The sequence below is a fragment of the Tursiops truncatus genome, chromosome 14, assembly GCF_011762595.2.
Source record: "Tursiops truncatus isolate mTurTru1 chromosome 14, mTurTru1.mat.Y, whole genome shotgun sequence".
Lineage (NCBI taxonomy): Eukaryota > Metazoa > Chordata > Mammalia > Artiodactyla > Delphinidae > Tursiops > Tursiops truncatus.
In genome coordinates, this window is record NC_047047.1 from 35,513,688 (window position 1) to 35,526,082 (window position 12,395).

A 12,395-nucleotide genomic window follows, 5' to 3' on the forward strand; every position below is an offset into this window, starting at 1 on the left:
CGTAGCACATGGGAAGAATTAGCCTGAGACAGGCTAATTTCATTGTAACTGGAGAAAAGGGGAAAAAACCAACGGTGTGGATATAAGCAATGCTGGAGGTGGGCAACTGAGGGGGGAAGTTCTTATCTAATGGTTTCTTGTATCTTCCCTCTGAAATAAGCAGAGAGGGAAATAGGAGAAGAAAGAATGAAAATTTGAGGAGCATGAAGGAGGTTTGAAGTGGCTACTGGAGAGAATTGGAGACACTGCTGGGCAGCACTGAGGACCCAGGTGAGGGTGGAGAATATACCAGATATTGGCAGCGATCTGCTTAGTCATGTGATTTGACTGACCATCAGCATTTGAACCCCCAGTATTGATGTGGGGAGGCAGTTATTGGTCCAATATTGTTACATAGTTATGTTTGGTTGCAAGTGACAGAAAAAAAAAACATGAAAGAAGTCAATTGCCCTCTTACATAAAAATCCAGGTAGACTAATAAGGCTAGAATAGAGCACCAGTGTGTCAGGAATCAAAATTCCTTTGAGTGCCTTACTTTGCCATCAGGGTTTGGCTTCCATGTCATGTTCTAACATGGTTACTCCAGCTCCATCCATTTTGTTTGCGTTTTGGTCAGCAGGAAGAAGGCAGGACCAGCAGAAGGGCATATGCCACTTCTACCTAAATCCATTGACCATAGCTTGGTCCTTTGACAAATCTAGCTGCAAGGAGGCCGAAAATTTTAGTCTTTATTATGGATGGTCATGTGACCAGTTACATTTTAAATTTAAAAATTAGAGCCCAGACCTTGGGAGATACTAAGAATCACTGCCACAATAGGGTTTACCTGGGTAGGTACAACAGAATGGGGCTAGGAAGTAACTGATATTGTCAAGAGGGATTTAAGTAGACAGAAGGGAGCCAATAAAGGTGAGGAAGGAGCTGAGTGATCTGGTCATTTTTGTTCAGGTATCTCTTCACCCTAGTGTGGTTTATGTATTTTCACATTTCAGAGGAAAGTAAACCCCCAACTTCAGGGTGATGTGCCCTGATTGTCTCAGCCAGTATGTCTTGGCGGGGCACTATTGGCATTTGAGGCAGGCCAATTCTTCATTGTACAGGACTGTCCTGTACATTGCAAGACATTCGAAGCTCCTAGCTCCCACCCACTAAATGCCAATGATACCCCAGTCATAACAACATGTTTCAATAATCTTAAGGAGGTATTACTGCTCACAGTTGAGGACCATTGGTCTAAATTAATCATGGTAATCCCCTCTCCCTTGATTGGCTCAAGGGTGGACAATTTAAACCTTAGTGAAGTAGCACATGGCTATCTCCTAGTCACCATGATTGGTTCATGCTATTCCAATTAATGGAAGGTTAAGATTTTTGTTTGATGCTTATAGACTCACTCCCTCTCAGTCCCTCTGGACATAATGAGGAAGTATGTGGGCCCAACTGCTGCTGACATCCAGCCTAAAAACACTAGGGGAGTCAGTCTCAGAATAAAGCAACGCTGAGGGTTGGTTGAGTGGAGAGATGGAAAGAAACAGAGACCATAGTAATTCTGAACTGCCGCCAACCCAAGGCCCTTGCCACTGATGAATTTTCAGCCCCTTGAGTCAATAAATGCCCTTAATGTTCAAACCAGTTAGACTTGAGCTGCCTGTTACTTGCAAATGAAAACACATTTAATAAAAGAAGGAAGTAGAGGAAGATTGGGTCACGGGAGTAAAAGTATAGGGAAGGATGTAAATGAGAGTAAAGGATGTGATAGATGAATGGAGGGGCTTAGGCCTTGGGTAGAAACCAAGGAAAACAGGGAGAAGAGGCACGCTGAGTTTGGCTGGATGTAAGATTTTATCAAAATTAATCTCTCTTCTCTTGGACTGGGGATTGAGGGTAATCAGAACAGTTCTAGCATTGTGCTAGGTTGACCCAATGAGGCTTATATTAACTCTAATGTGTAGAAGAAGAAACTCAAGACTCACCCAAGGACCTAAAGCTAGTAGCTGAAAGAGGGAAGTCCTAGTGAGATTGACTCCAGTACTCAAGTCCTTTCCGCTAATTCCCCACTGCTACTTGATGCCAAAGAGGTGGAAACAACCAGATCTACCCCTCATTAATCCTTTCCACACCTCAATCCAGGATGGCAGGTAAGACTGACTGGGTCAGTAGGACTGTTTTCCCCTGGATAATGGACGGTCTACCCACAGGATGTACTGTGTTTGGGGTACAAAGCACAGATGGGTCATGGGCAAGCTGGAGTGGCAAGAGAGCTTACAAAACCAACACCAGCACAAATGAAAGGAATAAACCCAGGGTGCACCAAGAAGGAGAAATGGCTCAGAGGTTCCTGGTGAGATGAAAAGTATTGAATGTTAACTGTCGAGCATCGAATATTAGATTCTGTGCATCTGCATTTTTTTCATTTCAGAAACTTATTTTTTTCCCATTTTACTTTATTGTTTGACTAGTTAATGCTTACACATGGTACAAATACAAAAGTTACAAAAGGTATACAGTGAAAAATAAGTCTTTCTCCTCTGTCCTGGAGCTACTGTCCCTGGAGGCAACCAGTGTTGACAGAATCAAGCCCTGCCCTCTCCCTCACCCCTCCCCTCCTCCGTCATAGGATGAGGTACATAAGCTGAGTTCTGTTCATTCAGTAAAGATACAGACCTTCCTAATGTAGGAGCCTTGAAATGGACACACTAAATAAATCAGATTTACAAAAATATATATGGTAACTTTATTGTCTATAACGACTTCTTGCTAAAAAGCCCCCATTGCTGATGTAGGTGGAAAACACTTGATCTTGCAAATAAAATATATCTCCTTTAGGTTTAAACCAGTCTCCCTTGGGAAATCACTCAGTCTTTCGGGGTTTCTCCCTCATCGCAGGGTTCTTCTCTCCCTGTTCCCTCTCCAAAAATATTGCCCAGGTGAAAGGCACGCTACAGGGGAGGTGCAGGGGAAGTCTGCCAACCGCCAGGCCTTCCTGACCACGAGGCCATGGTGAGGAAATTGTTTTCTCTGGCCTTTGGGCTACAGTGATTCCAGCTACTGACAGCCACGGTCCCCACCACGGCCCTCAGTGGTAATGGCCGCACACCTTGTACCTTCTTGGCCCAAGGCCAGGCCTCCTCCAGCCCCTTCATCCTGTCAGCCTTCGTCATTCTCCCACGGGCTCTGCTGCAGACCATGCACAGGCCCGGGAACTGGGAGCACTTCTCAAGGCCCCTCGTTGCCCAACCGTAGCATTTCCGCTTCTCTGTAGTTGGCCTAGTTCCAAAGAGAAAAGCAGGGTACACATCCCTCCTGCCGTAGGGCCCCTCCACCCCTCATCTGGGGCAGCCCTGTGCGCACACCCTCTGACTCTCACAACTTCCTGCCTGCTGCTTTAACGTTTATCTTCCTTTCCAGTCATGGGAAAACGGCTCTGACATCACATCCTGTGTTCTTCCTGGCACTGTCTGTGACCTCCTCAGGGGCAGCCCTCCAAGCTCTGCCTCATCTGTGTATGCAAATACATTCTTTTTTCTTTCAACAAAGTCTGGCTTTTACGAATCAAAGGCAGTTAATTTCAAACTATTGTCTTGCTATGAATTTTTTTTTCAATCCTATTTTGAAACTCAAAGTAAATGATGACTTACCCATTCTTGGCTGGGCTTTTTCCTCCCCGTGACTCAAAGCATGTCATTGACTCATTGGGTGGAGGATCCATGGGGACTGGGTTTACCGGGAAACACGCTGGTTGAATATCTCACAATGTTAACTCCATGACATCAGCATAAGGCTTCCAGTGCTGCGGGGAAGCCAGTGTCAGTGTGGTAAATGTTACTAAGTTTTCAGCTGTGACTTGCGTAAACCCACTTGATGCAAAAACTTCATGGTCCTCAAAGTGAACAGAAACCTGATTCTACCGTTACCCACCCAATTAGGCAGTGCAAGCCTGAGTCATTCTGGATTCCTCTCTTTTCTTCACACTCCATATATCACCCATCTGCTATTCAGAACCACCAAAGGGAATGGGAGACTTTTTCTAATTGTCACAAAAGCACTGTGTGGGCCAGCTGTGGCCTTGCTGCTGAAACCCTCAGCCTGGCTGCCAGCATCTGTCATTGGACTTCTGCCATTGTCTCCTCCGTGGTCTCCCGCTTCTATGTCCGACCTCCTACAATCTATTCTCCACAAAGCAGCCAGACTTTTCTTTTTAAAATATAAATTAGATCCGATCACTTCCCAGCTTCCCTGCTTTAAATCCTCCAATAGCTTCCTATCACTCTGACCTGACGCCGCCTCCCTCTTCAGCCTCATCTTCCAAGCCTTCCCTCTTACTCTACTAGAGCCACACTGCCCACCTTTCTGCTCTCAAATACACCAGGCTCATTTCAACCCCAGGTCCTTTGCACTTACTGTTTCTTTGCTAGCAGAGCTCTTCCCTAGATTGTCGCACTACTGCCTCCTTCTCAGCCTTCAGATCTCAACTCAGATGTCACCACGCGGCCACATCCCACCCCAGGTACCATCGACCATATTACCCTATTTTGTCTTCTTCATAGCCCTTAGTTCCTGAAATTGTATTATTTGTTTGTTTAAATGTTTGTTACCTCTCTCCTCCTTACTTGGAGGGCAACCACCTTGGACAGGGACTTGGTTTGCCTTCTTCAGCCCTGTATTTTTGCATTAAACAGTGCCTGGCACATAATAAGCAGTAAATATGTGTGGACCAAAGCCAACTAAGTTCATGCAGAGGGGAAAAGGAGAAAGACAATATTTTTAAACTTGACAAGCACTCATGGATACCTTTTTATTAGTTTACAATTTAGAAGAAATCATTTCTACTAGTTTCTTTGTAAGGGAATCATAAGATTAATGTGGCTTTCCAGTGAGAAACTTGGCTGCAAGACAGAACTAGCATCTATATTTATGCCACAGAAAAGCAGCTTTTTCAAATAATCAAGTCAGATCAAGGTATAAATTGTTAGCCTCATTTGCCAGGTACAAAATTTGAATGATTGCATGTGTGTTGCTGTGTGCTTAACCTGCTACAGATCACCTGCAATTTTAAGGTTCCCTGATTGCTAAAAGTTGTTTACTTGATTTCTTTCATTTAAGTATAGCTGAAGCTGCAGGGCTGATCAGAGGCAAGATGTAAAAAGAGAGGTAACATTAGTGATTTTTCAGGCACACTATAAGACAATTACCCACAATCTTTAGGTATTTCTTATACTTTCAAAACTAAACGCTAAGCTCTCCTTGACTTGGGCTAAATTTTTTTTGAATAACTGATACCCTGGAAAGTCCTGAACAGTTGCACAAACACTGAAGCAGGGACTTTAAAACTCAGCCCTGTGTGACATGTTTTAGAACAAAGATGTAGGAAAATTAGGCCTCATCTTCTTCAGAATAGATGAGGTCAAACATACTTCCCCATTCCTGGTGTCGCAGAGTCTGACATTTCTGTCATTAGAGCTTCATTTTTTTGTCCTGGAGTTCTCTTTTAAAATGCATATTTTCCTGGAAATATATTAGACTAATTCATGAAGATATTGAAACTAATTAGGTCCATTTTTCCTTTCGGTGGGAGAGATTACCAGCAAGAGAGCCCTGAACAAGAAGGAAAGAGATGAATTGGGAGAGACTAGAATCCCCAGCTCTGGCTTTTCTGAACCTAGACTTGGCCCAGTACAGTACAGTAGTTGTTGAAGTACTTTGGATAATAATATTGTGGGGCAAATGATTTTAAGAGTGAGTATTGTGATGTGTTACTTAATCTAAGAAAATGGATTTTTTAAACTTCAAGTGTTGCTATGCAATACGAATTTTGATGAATTTTTTCCAGTTAGGGTCCCAACAGGAAACAGATGGTACACTTAAATTAGGATAAGTTGAGAAGAGCTTCTTTTCAAAGAGACTGTTTGTAAAGAGGTTGTTGGGGGTGTAATGTAAACCCAAGGGACAGTCTGGGAACTAGGGGTTAAAAGAAACAGAGTGGTTGACACCCTGGGACCCTAAGGGAGTGATTATCAGCATCTGGAAAGGGAGTGTTATTTGGAGCAGACCACAGTAAGAGGAGCAGTGACCTTGACCCAAGCCAACCAAAGGCAGTCTCACTAGGAAAAAGCCAAGGGATGAATACCTTGACCTTCTCTGGTCTTCTGCAAGGGCTCCCCATTGGCCAAAGCCAACTGGAAGCCAAAGAGAAAGAGAACATATTCATGCAGGGCCAGCCTCCTGGGCAGAGAGGAAGGTAGAAAACGGTGGAGAGTGGATCTCAGGAACAGTGTAATGATATTTCCATTTGCTTGACAAGAAGGCTTGAGGAAGAGCCATCCAATATCCCTCCGCCTTCCCACTGCATGCTTTCAGAGTGAAGATGTCTTGGGCTTGCGGAGAGGAAAAGGTGTGTTCTTAACATCAGCTTTGGAGTTTTGATTAATATCTTACCCTTATCTAATTTCTGTATCAAGACTGTTTATAACTGAAGTTGAAAGTCTATGATGCCAGAGTGGCCAGAAAATTTAAGGGCCTGCCACAATTTTCAGCCTAGGGCAGAGAAAGATGACCTCTCTTCCCCCTCACAATCTGACCTTATATATCTGTAAAGGAACAGTGGGGGCAAAAATAAATATATAAGGTTGCTTTTCGATTAGGTCAGAGAATTGTGCTTATTCAACATACCACTTATGTAATCTTTACCAACTTTCTCACATTACAAGTAATGAAACTAAATTCCAGAGAGCTTGATTCACATGCCCTGTTTTAGGAGGCCATTTCACGCCCAAATCTAAACTAGAAGTATGAATTGAGACATCTATATGATATGCAGCTATAGGCTTACATAAGCAATTAGCACTGGGGCAAATTTCAAACAAGGCCAAGGACATTGACTAGCTATCTTTGCTCTGTCCCTTGGCTGCACAGATTACCTTTAGGTAGCTCAGTATATGGTGAGTGGGGAAGTCTCACTGGACAACCTAGGCTTCCACGGTACAGTGATTTGTACATCTGCTCTGCTCTACATCACAGGTTTAGACCTTTGATTTGTGATTCAGAAACTCAATTTCATCTGTTCACCCAAGAAGAATCAGGTCCTGATGAACTGATAGATTTATCAGCCTCACAACAGATTTACTGGTAAATCAAAATGTTCATTGAATTACCCTGAGAAATGTTACTATCAAAAAGACAAGATTGGTGTCAGCTGGTCAACAGTCTGTGGCTGAATTGTTTAGAGAAAGAATATAGACAAATCAGACACTCACATTCATTCTCAAGAAAATAACTCAAAGTATAAATCTCACTGACAGCGGGCCAAAGACATAAACATCACATGTAAATGGCAACACATAACATTAATAAATTGCTTTACTGATGGTATGCTCTGCATTTTTGCAAATTCCTAGATGTTTTTGATGTGTATATATCACAGTGTGGTGAGTTGGCATTGTAAAGCTTTGATTAGCCAGAACTTAATTAGAACCTTAAATTTAAAAGAATTTCTTTTGATGCATGTTCCAGTTACCAGTTTATTTCTTCTCAGCTCAAATCCACCCTTTACTACCCTGCTTTGTGATGCTGGAGTTGGACCCTGTAAATATTTCTCCTTTGCAGCTGGCATGATGCCTTGTCAGTAAAGAGCACGGGAGGGCCACTGCAGGAGGAAAGTACTGCTCTTCATTGTTCTGATGTGGTTTTCCTTCTCCTGTAGTGCATGGCAGCCAGTGGGTACCAGAATCCCGACCACACTCAACCACCCAGCACGTCTCACAGGCACTCCACGAGGTGATTTCTTCCCCATCCTGACTTGCAGCACCTCAGTGAGTTTCTCTACCACCCAATGGATGACAGCTACACCCTCTTCAGTGAGATCAGAATCTCAGCCTTGAGGGGAGAAAGGGTTCTTCCAAATATGTCCCTTCCTTGGGTGTTCGGCCTTAGTCCTAGGGCAAGCGTTCTCAGTGGGGGTAAAAACTGGTTCTTGGGGGGGGAGGTGTGAAATAATCTTAAGTATTACAATGGTTTATGGCCCTGAAAAAGGCCACAGCACATAAACAGATACACAGTATATCTGCAGTGTTAAAATTTCATGGAGGGGAGCATTAAGGGGGGAAAATGTCTAAAAAAGCTCCTTAGGGGAGCAATAATGAAAAAAGTTCAGTAACACTGCCTTAGAAAGTACTGCTCCCCATATAGACTATTCCTGTATTCTTTAGAGTTCTGTTTACTCCTTAGTAGTTAATCCCACTTTCAGTTAATATACTTTATATTAAACTTCCCCTGTTCAGATTACTTTGTGGTATAGGGACCACTGCAATGGAATTATACAGTAAGGGAGATAGACTGGGCTCAACTCCAAATAGAGTATGGGTAAGTGAGCAGGGGTGGAGGGGTCAGTGAATGGAAAATTATTAAGAGGAAAATCAGCAGTAAGCGGCATTCTGGCTAAATCAAACTAACAAGATTTTTGCTGAAGATAGACCTGGGTGATCAGACATCACCTGAGGGATGGTAGAGGATGAGGAACCTGATCAGATATCAAGGGTGATCAGATATCGAGGGTGGAGGGTTCTGGTTAAACTGACTTAGCGGGGTTCTTGCTAAAGCTGGATTTCACAAGGAAGTGCAGAGAAGAGATGGGCCTAGGAGAAGGTTCAGGAGCCTGACTAAAGTTTGGTGAAGTAAAGAATCTTTGTCAAAACATTGACAAATGAACTATCTATGAAACAGAAACAGACTCACAGACATAGAGAACAGACTTGTGGTTGCCAAGGGGGAGGGGAGATGGGGGAAGGAAGGATTGGGAGTTTGGGATTGGTAAATGCGAACTATTATATATAGACTAGATAAACAACAAGGTCCTAATGTATAGCACAGGGAACTATGTTCAATATCCTGTGATAAACCATAATGGAAAAGAATATGTATATGAATAACTGAGTCACTTTGCTATACAGCAGAAATTAATACAACATTGTAAATCAACTATACTTCAATAAAATAAAATACAAAAGATCTGGACTGAGAAAAAAAAAAACATTGACAAAGAGTAAAAATAGCCATTTCTCACAAGTAGAAACCCAAATGGCTAAGAAGGGTTAAAGAGAAGTTCAGTGTCACCAGTAAACACAGAAATGCATATTAAGACTTTTTAAGATACCACCTACACACAGATTTGTAAAAATTAGAAAGCTGGAAAATGATTTGGCATTCTCAGCAAAGAGAAAACAAGGACCCTCGTGTGCTGCTGGTGGGATGGTAAATAGATACAGGTATTCTAGAGAGCACTCTGGCAGTATTTAATTTGTGTGTGTCTGTGTGTGTGTGCTTGCACACATTCACATGTACACATGGAACCTATGACTGGGGAATTCCTCTCTGCACAGGTTCATAAGGAGATGTGTATAAAGATGTTTATCACAGGGTTGTCTGCGATACAAGGGAGTTAGAGGCAGTCCAGGTGTCCTGTCACTAGGGGGATGGACATATTAAAGGTATCTGACACACGCTATGGAACCTTATGTAGCAGTTCAAAGAAATTAGCTACATGTGCATAAAGGAACATGGAAAGAACTTAAAAACAGCACTGCATTAAAAAATATCAATAAACAGAAATGATCCATTGAACAATACAGAATTAAAACACATTCATAAAACAATATTATATTAAAAACTTGGGGGTCCGTGCATATCCAAGCACATATTAAATATATCAGAGTGGCTGCTGATGCTGGAGATGAAAGGGCAAAATAATAAAGTAGAGGAAGAAAATGATAAAATGAAACAAGAAAAGACCTTGCATGGATGAATGATCATGTACCATCATGAACTGAGGAGGGTGATTAACTCAAGTCTTTGCACTTAAAGTCCAAAAGAAAAAAAAAAGGAAAGATGTAAACCCTGTCATTCCTGAAGTTTTTTCATTCCACAAATGAGATGTGATGCCTGCCTTTTGAGATAATCCATGTAAAGCGCTGTGTGAGTAGCTCATGCATTTAACCACACTTGAGCAAAGCACACAACAGTGGAAAGCCAGAGGATGGGAATAAAATAGAGTGGAGGATACACCTGTAAACTGAACTCTGTAAACCAAAGCCTAAATGCAGCCTTCTTTGTGAAACCAGAAGTGCAGTGTGGAACCAAGAATGAACATATCGTTCTGTGGTATCAGATCAGTGACCCTAGCCTTGTTACTTCATAAGCAAAAAGAAAAATTATTTGAAATAATATCTTACTATGAAAATCAGAATAGAGGAGACAAACAGGTAGCTCCAAGACATCTGCAAAGACAATTTAGTTGGCAGAGGTGGATTGTTTGGCATCCATCAGGCAGTATAAAATGCATGGTATTCATATGTTTATATACATGATTTTTTTAAGTGAATTGATCTCAGGATTCTGTTTTTTTTCAAAATGCCTTCAAACAGGAAACACAAAAGAGCCTGGTCCGATTCCAGGACTCTTCCTTTTTAAGGCTGCCAGGTCTATCCTCTTGCAGGGAATGAGAGCGGACAAGGCTGAATATTTCTCTGTGTTTCTGAAAAGCGCTTGGCTCACCGAGTCCTTGCAGCTGCGTACACCACCTGTGGAATGAATCTGTTACCCTTTTTCAGTTCATTGTTTCTTATCTCCAACTGCCTGCTTAGACAGATGATTGCTGGGAATTCACATGTCTTTTGTTTTTCCTTAGCTTTAAACCTATAGCCACCTAACTTAAATTACACTCTAAAGTTAGCAGTAATGCTTTTAAATGGAAGCCTCAGAGGTGGGGAAGTGAGAGAATAAGGAGTAAATTCTTGATTCTCTGCTGCTACATTATCACTTGATCCTCTAAATTATCTTTTATACTTAAAAATTTTTTTATTAGGCCATTAAAGTGAATGATCTATAAACTGTATTCAATCAGAATTCTTAGATATTTGAAAACGTTTTTGGCTACCATTTCATTTGGCTATTATTTCACAGTAGACTCACACTACGGTTTAACTAAAAGTGTAAAGCTATCCTTTAGCAGCATACCAAATTTCATTAAAGAAAATTAAAATGCATACACACTTAAAAGAACACCACTTTTTTTTTAAACATGTTTATTGGAGTATAATTGCTTTACAATGGTATGTTAAAAGTGGGTAAAGACATGCTTTCAAAGTAAAACTATCACAAAGTCTGAATTTTATTGGAGAAAAGAACTATAGCAAGTACGGGCCAGTTCTCAACCTCTTTTTTCCCCTTTGCCTTCCCTGCAGTTTCAGCACTCCTACATAATGAGCCTCACCTGGGAAGGACAGACATCTATGCCATAGTCTGAAAAGATCCCTTTTCTCTTCCTCACACCACGTTTATTAGTTTTCAAAGACCATATGGTGCTAATTGATGATAAAAGTAACAGCGTGAATCACAGACTGTTTTATGCACCAGTCCCTACTTCATCTTGAACGGGATGACATAAAGCAGGCATCCATGGGGCCACTGACATAAAACAACCCCAAGTCCCCACCTGCAGAGAGGCAGTGAGTACCCAAACAATGTTTATTGATGTTTTTAACCTTATAATTAAATTCCATGCTTCCTCGGCTATTGGTTAAATTATTATTTATCATTCAATTTAAAGTTTTTTATTGGCTAGTATTAAAGTATTTGCTATATTATCAAAAGCTCAAAATATTGTTAACCAATTAACCAGTTTCATGATGTAGTATCTGGATTTGATTTTGTTAAATGTTATTACACATTCATGTAGAAAAGTTACAAAATAGAGCAAACATTTTGAAGAAAAAGGAGAAAAGGGCAAAAAGAGGAAATATTTTTCATAATTGTACCAACCTAGAGAAAACAGCATTTTCCCATATATACTTCCAGTCTTAAATAAGAATATTTTTGTCTTAAACAAGAATATCTTACTTCAAAATTTTCACCCAAATAGGCTTGATTTCTACAAAGGTGAGCTTCTGAGAAACCAACTTACTTTGTGCAGACAGCCGATTCTGCTTTGGGGGGCGGGGAGGAGGAGGAAATGGCTCACATCCTGACAAACAGGGCATCATTGTTACTCTATCAGAATTGGCATAAAAGCCTTCTTCAGCCAGAAAGACAAGTATGTGACAGAGAATCCAAAGAGTTGGCCCAGTTTAAGGGGAAAGTGGCTTAAAAGCAGATTTTATTCACATACAGAGTGTGCTAGGCATTTCCCACGTCTTCTCTCTAATTATTACAACCCAGAAAAACATGGGTTTGAGTTCCAGCTGTTCCTTACAAGCCAGGTAACCACAGATAAGTTAGAAGTCACCGTTTTTTTGGCAAAGACCAATGAGTTATTACAACAGAGCCCTTAGTGCCTGGCCAGCATTAAGGTTTCCATAAATGTAGGCTGCAGTGTTGTTATGGTCGTGGATTGCCTTCAGAATTAT

At 41.4% G+C, this 12,395-nt stretch overlaps 1 protein-coding gene across 1 annotated transcript in view; it reads left to right on the top strand.

The window, feature by feature from the left end:
• Nucleotides 1-7,699: 7,699 nt before the first annotated feature.
• VPS54 (VPS54 subunit of GARP complex) overlaps nucleotides 7,700-12,395 on the top strand; it is a 137,429-nt gene continuing 132,733 nt past the window's right edge. Inside the window, exons 1-2 of the mRNA XM_033838452.2 lie at nucleotides 7,700-7,808; nucleotides 11,235-11,498. The gene's annotated coding sequence lies outside the window, so the exon portion shown is untranslated. The remainder of the gene's footprint in view (nucleotides 7,809-11,234; nucleotides 11,499-12,395) is intronic.